A 16,018-nucleotide genomic window follows, 5' to 3' on the forward strand; every position below is an offset into this window, starting at 1 on the left:
ATTGCTATATCTAGACATTTCCCTATTCATCAATTGGCATCAAAAATAATTTCCTACATGGTGATTTATCTAAGGAAGTATATATGAAACTGATGGGTTTTATATGTTACAAAGAAAAACTATTTTTGGCGGAGAAACATAAACCCTAAGTTCACATACACCCTAAAGGATCTATGTTCTCACTATGATTTGGAAACAACTATTGAATATCAAGAACCCTACAAGTACATTGCTATTTTCAAAATTACTAAAGGGTTATTAGAAAATACATACCTTAGTTAGTTATAGCAAATAAACTATTAATCCTTCCTTGTTGGTCTATAGAAAGAAAGCACCAGAAGTCTTGTGCCTCTAATGGCTCACACCCAAACCTTGGAAAGTCGGAGGCTTAATAGGAGAGGGGGTGAGGATGGAAAATTTTGAATTCTCACTTTGGAATGAAGTGATTTCGAAAATCATAACCCAATGGGGTTTATATAGGTGATAGGGATGCTAAGGATAAGGCGTGTTCCTTTTAGATAACCCTAGTCCTTTTGCTTTCCCCCTAAGGCATCAAAGTTTCCTTAGAGCCCAAGAAAAGCTCTAAAAAGCCTCTGAAATTCCTCTATAACAATCCCCTCTATGGGAGGTTCTAGAATTGTCCAATGTTCAACTTTTGAACATTATCACCTTTAGTCCTTCTACTTTTAGTTAATCCAGTTAGTTCCAATTAATTTCTTATCAATTTTTATTAAACAATACTAAATCTAATTAATATATTAATAAATAATTTATTTTTATTTCTAATTAATTTATTAACCATATAAAAAAATTAATAAATCAGTCTCTTTCTCCAAAAAGCATTCCATTCAATTTCTAGGTCCCAAATGGACTTTGTTAATAATTCAAGATTATACTAATTTAGTTATTGGCTTAGATACCTAATCTAACAGAAATAACTTCTTTGTTATGTTCATCCAACCTTCCTCATCATTTTTCTATTTTTAACTATCACTCTGGCAGTGATCATCTCTTTCTTCTGCTCTATCTTGATGATATTGTTCTCATCACTTCATCTTCCTCTCGCATCGCTTTTATCATCTCTTGTCTCTCTTCTGAATTTCCCATGTCTGATCTTGGCCTTCCATCCTTTTTTCTTGGTGTTGCTGCCTCTAGGACCACCTAAGGTTTCTTTTTGTCTCAAACCTCCTTCGCTAAGGAAATTCTTGCTTGTGCTGATATGACCTCGTGCAATACCTACAACACTCCTTTTGATATGAAATCTAAACTTTCTCTGTATGGTACTCCTATCTCTGATCCCACTCTATATCATATTCTTTTTGGTGCTTTGTAATATCTCAAATTTTACTCGTACTTAAATTACGTATGGTGTCCTGCAAATCTATCTGTTTATGCATGATCCTCTTGAACCTCACATTCTTGCTCTCAAATGTATCCTTTGTTATCTTCAAGGTTTGTTTTCTCATGGTCTATTCACTAGACCATCCTCTATCAATCACTTTATCTCCTATACTAATGTTGATAGGGTTGGATGTCCTCACACTCTTCGGCCCACCTCTGGTTTTTTTGTCTATCTTGGTCACAATCTCGTCTCTTGGTCCTCCAAATGTCAACATGTCATTTCTCGATCCTCATTTGAGGTTTAGTATTGTGGGGTGGCTAATGTTGTTGTTGAAGCTTCTTAGCTTTGCAAACTTCTTTTCAAGTTATCTTATCCATTATCTAAAGTTGCAGTTGTGTTCTGTGATAATGTGAGTGCAATGTATATATCTTCTAACCCTATACAGCATCAACGTACCAAGCATGTGGAAAAAGATTTATATTTTGTTAGGGAGCATGTTTCTATTGGACTTGTGTGTGTCTTATATGTACCATCAGCTCACCAGTTTGCAGATATTTTTACTAAGGGTCTTCTTATTCAGTTATTCCTAGATTTTTGAGAAAGTTTGAACATTTGTAAACCCCATGTTCAAACTAAGGGAGTGTGTTAGTTTATACAAGTTTTTACTCTTACGTATAGTGTAAGTACCAACTCATAATATTATTATATATATTATCAGCAATACATTCCCCTAATCAAGAGGGCTTTTTCCATAATTAGCAACTTTCTTTAATTGAGGAATTATATTATAGGCGCTAGCAAGTACTTAAAACATAGAAACACATGAAATTATAATTTAAGATAGCTTAGGTTGGATTTTACGAAGACTACCAAACTCCAAAAGAGGATTTGATTTCCAAACCGAATGAAACGTAGTTTCTTTTTTAACGGCTATCTCACATACTCGAAATCATACTCCAAATTGCATATTTGTCCACCACATGACTTGAAACCTCACTGCATAGTAAGCGACACCTTAAGAACACATTTGATACGGATAATTAAGACCATAGGCCATTTGGTATAAGCCTACTATAAAAGGGGAACTTATGCGCCTTATTAACCTGAGTTGATATTTTAGAATTATCTTGTTATTATTATTATTCTTTAGGGTATCAAAGTGTGATTATTATTTTCTTTATATTTGGTTGTAATCTCACCAAATTAGTTAATAAAAACCAACGATATCAATTTCTTATTCTCTTTATGGTATCAGAGCGTCCTTCCTCTAACCCTAATCCCAGTTGGAGCGGCAACCCTAAAATCTTGACTATAATTACAGTCCCTGTTCTACTGATCAACAACAATTAGAGTCTAATATCTCAGACACAATTTTCGACGGCAACAAAAGTCATGTTCCTACCAATTAACAACAATCAGGTAATCCTAAATCACTGATTGCAAACTCATGGCAGCAATAATTCAATTTTCAAATTAGGAGAAAACCATTCACAACTCTCACAAGTTCTCCATTTCTCTCAAACCGACCAACTATGGCTATTGGAGATCCATGATTGAATCCTTCCTCACCTCTCATAATATGTTTTGTTATGTTGATGGAACTGTACCCTACCTTGAACAAAAAGTCACCAATGAATCTGTAACTACCGATAATCCAAGCTACATTCCATGGATCGGTCACGATACCCACTTCTGTAATGTCATCATCTCAACAGTTTCTGAAGACTCCTATCAGCATATTCAGGAAAAAAAAACATCACGTAAAGTATGATTGTCACTTGAACAGGCTTATGCTCTTGTTACTTTATCTCATGAATTTACTCTTAAAAGTCAACTTCTGAGAATCACCATGAAGGGTGATGAAAACCCGATTGAATATCTTAGCAAAGCTCAAGAATGTGCTACTGCTCTTGCTAACATTGGAGAACCAGTAAAGGACAAAGATCTAGTAATGCTCACCCTTACAGGACTTCAAGAGGAATACAATGGTCTCAACGCCAACTTATTGGCTTGTGTGCCTCCTGTTAGCTTCAATGAATTACATGGCCTTCTATGTGATCATGATTATGTCTTCACAAAAATGATGACTACCACTCCCCAAGCTTTCTTGGAAAATACTTCTTTAGTTCCACAATCATCATCGGTTGCTACTCCTTCAGTTCAACAACCGAGTATTGATCATCTTCATCAACAAATACAAAGCACTCAACTGATGGCCACTCAGTTGGGTTATCAACATAACCCCATTCAATCTCCATGGCCTCAAGCTCATTTTGGTTCTCGGTCTTTCAATAATAATAGAGGCGGTCGTGGATCTCGTGGCTCTTCTCATGGAAACTCACGTTGTGGTTTTAATCGCTCTCAGGATAGCAGTAGGACACGACAGTCTTCTTGGGCCTCCACCCAGAACATCGTTTATGGTCATTGCAACAGGTACGGTATATGACATTTACCATATTAGTGTCTGACCTATTTGAACCAGTCTCAACCTGCTTCACAAGCCAACTTTACAATATGCTCAGAGACTGCCACATCTTCTATACCTACTTGGAAGCCCGATACCGGTGCAACTCATCATTCCACTCCATACCTATCTAGCTTGGATAGCTCTGAGGCCTACTATGGTAATGATTCTTTACTTGTTGGTACTGGTAACTCTGTACCCATTGGTCACATTGGTTCATCTAAAATCTACTCACCAAACAAAACCTTTACCTTATCTAACATTCTTCATGTTCCTCAACTAAAACAAAATTTTTATTTTTTCAAAATTTTTTTCTTGACAACAATGTTTTCTTTGAATTTCACTCTTCTTATTTTGTTGTGAAGGACAAGTCTACTCGCACTACCCTCCTTTCGTCCCCAGTGAGCAGGGTTTGTACTTCATTTGCCTTCCACAAATCAAGTCTCTGCCCAAGGTTACCTTCACTGCTGTTAAAGCCTCTTCAAACATTTGGCATCAACGTTTAGGACATCCTCATGCTCAAGTTTTCTGTTCTATTATTTCTCATTGTTTCTTACCTGTTTCGAACAAATTATCAAATAATTTATGTTCTTCTTGTCAATGTGGAAAATCATCAAAACTATCTTTACCTGATTCTACTTTTCATAGCACTAATATTTTAGATCTTGTTTATTGTGATGTTTAGGGTCCTTCTCCGAACCATCCTTTGATGGTCATTGTTATTTTCTTTTGTGTGTTGATCATTGTACTCATTATATGTGGATTTATCCCTTAACTCAAAAATCAGATATTCACTCCACTCTCACAAACTTTATCACCATGATTGAACGTTAATTCAACACTAAACTAAAATGTATTCAATCTGACTAAGGGGTGAATTTCAACCTCTCACCAATATTTGTTGCACTTGTGGCATCATCCATCGGCGGTCTTGTCCTCACACCAGTGAGCCAAATGGATTTGTTAAACGCCTTCATCTTCACGTTGTGGAAACTGGACACACACACACACACACACACACACACTCTCTCTTGTCTCAATCCAGTCTTCCTCAACATTTTTGGAACTTTTAATTTGAAACAGTTGTATACCTCATAAATCACCTCCCTTATCGTGTTTCATCCAACAAATCCTCTTTTGAAAATGTCTTCAAACGTAAACCTGATTACTCTTTAGTACGGGTTTTTGGTTGTCAATCTTTTCCTTTTCTTGGTTTGTACAATCGTCACAAAATTGAAATCCGGTCTGTTCCTTGTGTTTTTCTTGGCTACACTCCTGCTCACCATGGTTATCGCTGTCATGATCCATCCACTGATCGGATTTACATTGATTGTCATGTTCGCTTTAATGAACACGTCTTTCCTTATCAGTTTTACTCTACACCTCCACCACCTTCTACTCCTCCTTACATCTCTATTTTTCCTGACCCACCACCCGGTTTTCTATCTGAACCACCATGACTTCCTCAATCTCCTCCACCACAATCTCCACCATCATCACCTCAATCTCCTCCACCATCATCATCCCAATCTCCTCCACCAACTAATACCAATCTACCACCTCCACCACCAGCACCTCGGCCTCAGCCATCCAACCTTCTCCCTAATCCTAAACAAATAGATCGATACAACCTCGCTACCTACACCGCCTCCACCTCTACATCTCCTTCCCTTGAACCTACCAGCTTTACCGTTGCTAACAAGTCTTCAGAATCGCCGAAGAGCTATCTGTGCTCTATAGGAATGGCTTGTGGACCCTTGTTCCCCCTGTCTCTAATGCTAATATTGTTGCTTGTGAATGGGTTTATAGGGTAAAAATTGATGAACACGGAAAGATTACCAGGTACAAAGCCTGTCTCGTGGCAAAAGGCTTTAGTCAACAGCATGGTGCGAACTATCATGAGACTTTCAGTCCGATCATCAAGCTTGCCACCATTCGTATGGTCCTCTCTCTAGCTATCAACAACAAATGGCCTCTCAGACAATTAGACATTCAAACTTCCTTTCTTAATGGAGATCTTGAGTAAATGGTGTACATGCATCAACCTCCGGGCTTTATTGATCAAATTAAACCGGATCACATCTACTTGTTGCATAAATCCTTGTATGGCCTCAGCAAGCTCCTTAGGCTTGGTTTACAAAGTTGTCTACTCCGCTTCATCAGTTGGGATTTTATGGGTCTAAAACCGATCTTTGCTTTTTATACTAAACTCATACGGCTCTCTTGTCTATCTTTTGGTTTACATGGATGACATCATCATCACCAGTAACAACTCCACTGTTGTTGCCTCAATCATTCAGAAACTCAATTCTCTCTTTGCACTTAAGAAGGATCAAATGAAACAAAAATATCTACATCTTTTTCCCAAGTCTTGTTGTATCTCTATAGTCTTAATTTCGGGATGAAATTCCCTTTAACGGGGGGAAAATGTGACAACCTGTTATTTTCTATCTTTTCAAAGTCAAACATATCAAATAAAAGTCAAACTTATAGTTTTGTTAATTTAATAAAGTTTAATAAAACAATTTGATGTGTATATGTTTTGTGTTAAAGTGTTATAAAGTTTAGAAGTGAAATAGCTCAAAACCGAGGATTCTCGCCATGATCGAAAACCCTTGCAGCCTTCTTCTTCTTTCTTCTCTCGAACCGAAAACCTTCGCAAGAAGGAACAACTAGCTTCAGACCGCAAACCAGTTATCGGCAGCAAACTCCTCGGATGCATACTCCTCGAACCGCTAACATACGAGACCGACTCAGCAACCTTATATTCTCGGTTTGAGTTCCAAACCGAAAACCCTTCCTCGGTTTGTGTTCTCGGACGAGAACCACCAACCGCCACACTTTATGCTTCTTATATATGTGTTCTAGGCCAAAAATCCTATTGCCACCTTATACTTCCTTCATATTTAAGAAATTTAAAGATGACACTTCTCATTTCTTACACAATTCAACCGAAATCTTCATATTTTTCTCTCAAGAACATCAACCGAAATCACTCTTCTCTCTCAAGAACACTGAAACACCCCAAAAACACAGTCCAAAAATTTCGTTTTGAAAATCATTATAAAACCATAAATCATCCATAATTATAAAGAAAATCATGTATCATGTATCTCAAAATATCATATCAATACTATGACAAAACATGTGATAAAAATATCAGAGTCTCAAATAATCCCAGGCTGAATGTTGTGGTGTGTGCCTTGCGATCACCCCTTGCCCTTCCCCTTGCTACCGAAGGTACCTGAAACCAAACTGAAAACTATAAGCACGAAGGTTAGTGAGTCCCAAACTACCACATACCATACAAATAACATGCAACTAGGATATACGGGCCCCGTCTACTCTCATGGATATTCGGGCCCCACCCACACTCCACTATCTAGGAGATTCGAGCCCCACTCACACTCCGTTGTCTAAGAGATTCGGGCCCCGCCCACACTCCGCTACTAACATGCATACAAGTATCACACAGACAACAAGTATATCTATCAAACATTCACATAACTATACACAAATAACACTATAAGAATCGGGCCCCACCCACACTAGACTACTACGAGATTTGGGCCCCACCCACACTCGGCTACTAACATGTCGCATGACGGTTCGTACTTGGTGCCTTAGACCCTTCCCTACTGAATGGAAACTCACCTCGCAAAGCTGACTGCTGAAAACTTGCGTGAGAAATCTCTATCTGCGGCTTCGGCGACTCTCCGGCTATCAGTTCCATATAACACTTAATTAAAATCTGGTAATCCTACTTAGGGTAAAATGGCCATTTTATCCCTACTCTAGTTTTGGACCATAACCAAGGCCCAATTCCAATTAATCTTTCTAAGTCTACTGATGGCCCACTAATGGCCCAATTTGTTAAATTGGGCCCAACTCCTTAAATGGGCTTTCCCCAAGCCCCACCATGTCCTTAGCCCAAAATCTGACTTCTAATGGCTCACTAACTAATAAGTCCAATAGTTGGCCCAAACCGAGGCCCAAAAAGGTGGAAAGCCCAATATTGTGGAGTACGTGCGGCGTACCTCTCTGTACGCTAAGCGTACTGGCTAACTGGTGTGTATCTTGTGCGTATTGGCATGTACACCCAGCGTACTTCCCTGTTAAGTCACTTATCCCATTAAGCACTTAATACTCAACTTCAGAGGCTATAACTACATATCCAAGCCCTTTTTAATGTCCTAATCCGTACAGTTGATCACTTGGTGACTTGCAACCCACCAAATGAGACCAACACTAAAAATAGCAATAAAATTTCATGGAAATTGCTAGATCTCTTGCATGACATCATAAAGGCCTCAAAGATTGAAGCTTTACTGCTAAAGGGATGCTTTGAGCTTCAAGGGTGACAACCCTAAGCTTAAAAATGAAGTTGCATGATAAATATGCATCCTTTGGACCTAAAAAGGTCCAAAACCCCAAAATCTTATATCTAAGCTCCTAGAAGGAAAGTTAGAAGCTTTATACCTCCTTTGGGTGCCAAAAGATGAACTAGTTCCAGATCCTTGAGCTCAAGGTATTCAAGTACTTCTCGTCCCACTTCTCTTTACTTCTTCCAAGCCTTTCTTCACCAAAAATGAGCTCAAAAAGGTCTCACACACACAATGGAGTATAAGGCAGATTAGTGTTTTCTAAGGGTGAGGGACTGGTGAGGAGGCCATTAGGGAGGCTATAATGGGGTATTTATATGCCTTAAACCCTAAAAATTAGGGTTTGGCATCTGCCCGCGTATGCTGATGTACCTCTTGGTACACTGCGTGTACGCACCGGAGTCCCCGGAATCCAATGGACCACTATGCCCCGCATACGCCAGGTTATGCCCAGTGTACGGATTATGAGCAGCCCAACTTTTTGGACCATTTTGCTAAGGTCCAATCCAAAGGTTCATTGTCTAAGTGTTAGTCCAAAACAAATATTAATTTACATAATTTAAATAATACCTAGAGGGACGGATGTTACAAGTCACCCTCACTTGAATCAGACTTCGTCCTAGAAGTCTACTACTATTGAATCCTAAAACAACTCGGGGTAGTGCTCCCTCATCTCCTCCTCTGACTCCCAAGTCCACTCCGAACCCTTTCGATGTTTCCACTGCACATTCACTAACTCGACTCTTTTGTTCCTTAGCTACTTCGTCTTGCAATCCAGAATCACCACCGGCTTCTCAATGTAATTCAGGCTGTCATCAACTTGAATGTACTCCAAGGGTACAACTGATGTCTCATCTAATAGGCACTTTTGTAGCTAGGAAACATGGAAAGTGTTGTGGATCTGGTTGAGCTTGGCTGGAAGATCCAATCGGTATGCCACCTTACCCACCTAGGTTATGTCCCTGAAGGGGCCAATGTACCTGGGGCCCAACTTGCCCCACCTCCGAAACCAAATAACACCCTTCCAGGGTGACACTTTTAAGAGGACCATGTCGCCCACCTGAAACTCCAAATCTGAACGTCGTCTGTCAACGTAACTCTTCTGCCGACTCTAAGAAGTCTGGAACCTGCTCTGGACCTACTGGATCCACTTCGTGGTCTTGAGTACCACTTATGTACTCCTAATAACCCTCTGACCAACCTCACCCCAACAGATTAGGGTCTTACACTTCCTCCCGTAAAGCATCTCGAAGGGAGGCCAGTCTATACTGGCGTGGTAACTGTTGTTATACGAAAATTCCGCTAAAGGAAGATACGTATCCCAACTACCACCAAAATCCAACACGCATGCTCTAAGCATTTCCTCGAGAGTCTGAATCGTCCTCTTTCTCTGTCCATCCGTATGAGGGTGGAAAGTGGTGCTGAAATGGAAACGAGTACTCATCTCGTCATGAAACCGCTTCCAAAATCTGGAAGTAAAAATGGACATCTCGGTCTGAAACTACTGAGACAAGCACTCTGTGTCATGCCACTACCTCTCGCACATAAATCTCGGACAGCTTCTCGGCCAAGATGCTCTCCTGGATCGGTATGAAGTAGGCGCTCTTGGTCAACCGACCCACGATGACCGAAATCGCATCAACTCCTCGTGCAGTCCTGGTAAGCTTAGTGATAAAATCCATAGTGATGTCCTCCTATTTCCACATGGGAATGTCTAACAGTTGCATCTTGTTGTGAGGTCGTTGGTGCTCTGCTTTGACCTTCCTGCAAATCAGGCACCTTTCCACGTACCAATCTACGTCCCGATTCATGCAAGGCCACCAGTAATCGGATCGAAGATCACTGTGTCAGGTTTTGTATACTACAACATCCTATGGTTCACATACAACCCTTAATACCTTGGATCTATGTTTTCACTAATTATACATGCAATGATATTTCCAAGGTATTAAGCCTATAACTAGCATGCAATCGCCATATATCATACGAGATACTAGATAGGGTAACATACCTTGTGTGTAACTTGAAGTCTTGATGTATTTGGCCTTAAGAGCTTAGCCCCAATAGTGTGGAAGCGTCAAATGAAGTCACAACACATCATGAACAAAGGTGGAACTTGAGAGAGAATTCCTTCCACACCCAAAACACCTCCATGAACTCCAAGTATAAAGTCTAGGCGTTTTTAGCTATGAATGGATATATTTATATGTAGCATTCCAAGGGTCAAGGCTATAACCCAAATCCATACCCATGTGTGTTATGATCCATGGTTCATGTGGCCCAACTCTTTATGTATCCATACATAAACTTAGTCCAATCATGGATCATAAGTCCAACACGTATAAATATAACTAATTATCATAATTAGTCCCCATAAATTTAAATTAGTCTCTTTTGATGACTAAATTAATTCCAAATTAGTTCTTGATCAATACTAATTAAAACATATGATTTCATATTAATATATTATAACTTATAATATATTAATAAATCATATATATAACCTTCTCTCAAGAATCCATCCTAACAAATTGTCCTGATGATATGAAAACCAAATACACCATGCTACTCTCGGGTCAGGTGCATACCAATAATAGTTATGGGCTTAGACATCTAATCCAACACTATATACATCTTCGTCGCCCCTAGATGGATGGAGAAACTAGACTTGTGGGCCTCATCCATTAATATATGGAGTACCCCGCCCCAGTACAACACCCAGACCCTCCCATCCAAGGTCAACAACCCATGGCTGTCATAGTCAAAAGAGGCCACCTGGCTTATGATTCGCTCAGACTTTCGGCGCTCCTCCTTTAGGCCCTCGACCTGCACCTCATGGGTCTACTTAAGCAGTGGAGTAATCACTATCATCCTCAAATAGATGTCTTAGATCGGGGCCGCTACCGCCTTGTAGCTCGGGGCTTCAGCCACTACGTTGGTCCTGCTTGGGTGGTAAAGGATCTCACAATCATAATCCTTCACCACATCTAACCACCCACGCTGCCTGATGTTCAGATTCGGCTGATCCATGAGGTACCTCAAACACTTGTGGTCCGAGTAAATGGTACACCGGACCTCGTAAAGGTAATTCCGCCAAATCTTGAAGGCGAACACCACATCCCCCCAAATCTAAATCATGTGTTGGATAGTTAGCCTCGTGAGGCTTCAGCTGCCTCGAAGCAGAAGCTATCACATGACCCCGTTGCATCAACATCGCTCCCATACTTGTGATCGAAGCATCACGGTAGACTAAAAAGTCATCTACCCCCTCCGGCAGGGTGAGAATCGGCACCTCACACAATCTCTACCTAAGCGTCTCAAAGGTTGTCTGTTGCTCAACACCCTAGCAAAAAACCACTGACTTCATGGTTAGTCGGGTCAATAGAACTTCTATCTTGGAGAAATCCTGGATAAATCTCATATAACACCCTGCCAGACCCAGGAAGCTTTGAATCTCAGTTGGAGACCTCGGAGTCTCCCACTACATCACGGCCTCTATCTTGGTCGGATCTACCAAAATACCTTTCTTGTTGAATAGGTCCCCAAGGAACTGCACCCTGCGCAACCAGAAGTCACACTTGGAGAACTTCACAAAAAGTCTCTCCCTCCTTAGTGTCTCCATTACCTCCCTCAGGTGCTCTTCATGCTACTCTTGAGTCTTGGAGTAAACCAAGATGTCATCAATGAATATTATTATAGACCGATCCAGCATCGGTTTGTACATGCGGTTTAAGAGTCCATGAACGCGGCTGGAGCATTGGTGAGCCCAAATGGTATCACTATGAACTCATAACGACCATAGCGGGTCCTAAAGGCGGTCTTCTGCTCATCATCATCTCTGACCCGCATCCGGTGATATCTGGACAGTAGATCAACTTGGAGAACTAAGACGCTCCCTGAAGCTGGTCAAACAAATCATCTATCCTCGGGAGTGAGTAACAGTTCTTCACTGTTACATTGTTCAGCTCCCGGTAGTCTATGCACAAGCGATGTGACCCGTCTTTCTTCTTCAAAAACAGAATCGGGGCTCCCCATGGTGAACTGCTCGGCCTGATAAAACCCTTGTCTAGCAGCTCTTGCAACTGCGTAGACAACTCCTACATCTCGGGGGAGCCAACCGATATGATGCCTTGGCTATCGGAGCCGCACCAAGGACCAGGTCAATCCGAAACTCTACCTGTCTCTCCAGAGGTATTCCAGGTAAATCCACCAGGAATACATCCTGGTACTCTCTCACTATTGGCACATCATCCACTGTCACCTTACCCTTATCCCGTGTATCCATGACGTAGGCGACGTATCATGCGCCACTCTGGTGAAAGTGGTGCCTCGCTATCGCTGCTGAAACAAAATATCAGACCTCTCTGCGGCCTCTCACCCTGGATCACTAATTCTCCCCCGCTAAGAGTGCGAACCCTCACTAGCTACTGCTGACAATCGATAACTACTCCATTGGGGCTCAACCAGTCCATACCAACTATAACCTTATTCCCCCACAGGGGAATAGGAACTAAATCCACCAAAAACTGCCCATCGAATAACCGTAATATACATCATCTATGAACCCTCACGACCCTGACGGTCCTATCATTGGCTTTCTCGACATCGAGTGGGCAATCCAGCTCCCCGGGAGCTTTACCGAATCTCTTGCTAAGTCCGAGTGACACAAAATATCGGGTAGCCCCCGAATCAAACAATCTCATCGTTGATATACTGTTCACTAAGAACAATCCTATGAATAAACACACAAACATGATAAAAAATAATAATAATAAAGAGATTGTAACATCCGGACTTTCAGGTATATTATTGTGTGTTTAAATTTTGGAATTTATGGAGTGACTCGACGAGTTGTGAGTCCAACTCGCCGAGTAAGGTTGAGTTGCCCGCGTGGAATTAAGGAGTGGACTCGACGAGTATGTGCTGAGCAGAGAAACCCTAATTTCCTAGGGTTGGGGCCTATATAAGGGAACTTATGCCCCATTTCCGCCTCACCAGTTACCCAACACTCCTGAGAGAAACCCCTAATTGCCATTAGAGCTAGAAAGTGAGTGAGGAGCTACGTTGGTGGTTGTGTTGGTTCATTCCTTGAACGAGAAGCAAAGAGTGTTGAGGTTGGGACAAGAGGAAGCTTTGGATCCTCAGATTCAGTAGTGTTTTCTTGAGGTAAATATGCTGACTTTCTCATCTTTTAGGGAGATATTGATATGGAGGCTTTTCTAGGGTTTTCTTCCGTTTCTTAGATTCATTAAGCCTTTTGTGTATGATTTGAGGTTGAAACCCTAGATCTGAAGTGTGGAGGGTCTTGAGAGCCCAAAGACCTAAACTTTATTGAGCTAGAGATTGGAATTTGAGCACCTAACCCTTTGTAAGACTTGGTAATGGCATTTTTAGGCATATATGTCATGCATGGGCGTAAAGGTTGAAACTTTATGCGGCTTTTCTGCCTTTAAGGACTAGATCTAGAGTCTAGTGTGGTAGATCTGACCTTGGACATCTGAATGAGAAATCAGATCAAAGGGACTCGCCGAGTCCATGGCCTAACTCAACGAGTCGATGAGGGTTTGTCCCGATGAGCTTGATCGTGCAATAACTCGGGGAGTTGGGGGTCAACTCAACGAGTTCAACTAGACTTTCTTGAGACATCTGAGGAAACAAGGGGAATCGAAGAGTCTCAAGAGTGCACTCGACGATTCGGGTCAAACATGGACTGTTGACTCGAGTTTGACTTCTGTTGACTTTAGGGTTAGGTCAATCATGAGTAAGGGAGACCGTGGAGGGGTAAAATGGTCTTTTATCCACTTCAAGAGTTATACATAGAACAAGAATAGCCTTTGGTGTATTTGAGTATGAATAAGAGTATTAATTAGAGATGTTATCCTATGTGTTAAGCGGAGGCTAGGTCGAGATTTCCGAGTACAAGACTGTTACATGCTAGCTTGCGAGGTGAGTCTTCTCACTATACTTTACCTAGAGTGGTATTTATGTGTGACCAAAGGGTCTTATGTGCTTACTTGAGTTATGCATTTGTCTGTGTGATATATATGCTATGTTACGTGTTACCGAGACCAGACCGGAGGGTCCAACGAGCTGTGGGACTGGAGGGTTCCACTGAGACACATATACCGGATGGTCTTACAAAGTTACAGCCTCGAGTGGCTAATGTGTTGTATGTGATATTTTGGGGAACTCACTAAGCTTTGTGCTTACCGTGTTATGTGTTATGTGTTTCAGTTTCTTATCAGGATCGCGCGAAGGCGACAACTTAATTGTACACACCAATGAAAGAGTTATGTTTTGAAGATCCTGGATTTTAAACAAACAATTATGGAGTTGCGAATATGTAAATTAAATAAATCAGATTTTTGTGAAATGTGTTATGAGAATTATGCGATTTTAAATGAAAATTTTATTTGAAAATTTACAGTGTTAAAAGTTGGTATCAGAGCCTTGGTTTGTGGGATTCGGATGCACCTTCGGGTATATCTAGACTGAAACTGAGGATTTGAGAAAAAAATTTCAAAAGAAACAATTTTTCTAAAACGAGGAGGAGCAGAGTGTACAATCAACCAGAGCCTGAACGGTGATTTCCTAAAATACCCTTATTTTTTTATGTTATGAAATACTATTTATACATGCTAGAGGATAGGCTAGGTATTTCATATTTTAGGGCTAGAGTTGCATGATTTGTGATGCCTTAGCCTAGGAGTTGTTGTTATATGTTATGTACCTTGAGTATGTGCTAGGTAAGAGTATCTAGCAGGAATCACTTAAAGAGGGAGTTCTAAGTTAAGAGATAATCTAGGAGAGATACCTAGATGAGCATTGGACAAGCCTACTGAGAGAGTAGTTATATAACCATGTAAGGTAGAGTTATTTGAGGTTGGTGACACCTTTTGAGTGTGAGTAAAGCAAATAGAGTTGTAACCTAGAGTGGTTTTAAGTGCTGGTGGAGATTATGTGATACCTGAATGTTGCTGGCTTCGTGCTTTGTGGAACTCTTGATGATGGGAGTCAGCTACTAAGTGAATATGACGATATTCAGGAGCTAGATAGCTGGCATCATAAGGAGTTCTTCAGCAGCTGATGGCAGAGAAGTGTGAGAACCTAGGAAGAGCCTAGAAAGTGAGCTTAGTCAAAGAAGTACGCTAATAGAGGAGAGTGTTTTGCTGGGGAGCGAAAACGCATGACGGGATTGGTGATTGAGGAGGTTGAGCAACTGTTTAGAAAATTTGGAATGATCCGTGTGGAAAGTATGGGTAGATGTGACAGGTAGTATGGGACCGTACTACTGAAAGCAAATGACCCATACTCGAAACAGGGAGAATTCCAGAGGTTTTAAGTAGCATATTGAGAGGAGATAACATGGTTTGGGTACCCTAATTCATAGCAGATCGAGAGGTGGTCACATGGTTTGAGTACCATGATCTATGGTGGTTATTGCTTCTGGTTTTACCAGTTATCCCGTTGAGATTGATTTGACCGAGATCAGATGTGATAGAGTGTAGGGCCAGAGGTCCATGTTGAAGAAGTTTCAATGGAGCATACCTTGAGAGGGAAATTGAGTTAGTTTCCGAGAGATTTGTGGTAAGGTGATAGTTGGAGTCGCAAGACTCGAGGACAAGTGGAGATGGTTCTTTACGGAGGATTTCGGTCTGAGTTGAGCAATCGGCCAATAGCGGAGATGCCACTTTCTGTGACCATAGTTGTGCTATTTTCTGTGAGAAGTAGAAAAGATATTGAGCTTCCAATTTCTGATCTTGGAGGTAAACCCTGTGGGGTAGCACTGGTTCCAATCTTTCACCTGAGTATTTGGGCAATATGTCTGCC

Source organism: Lactuca saligna, chromosome 6, assembly GCF_052625555.1.
Source record: "Lactuca saligna cultivar CGN05327 chromosome 6, ASM5262555v1, whole genome shotgun sequence".
Lineage (NCBI taxonomy): Eukaryota > Viridiplantae > Streptophyta > Magnoliopsida > Asterales > Asteraceae > Lactuca > Lactuca saligna.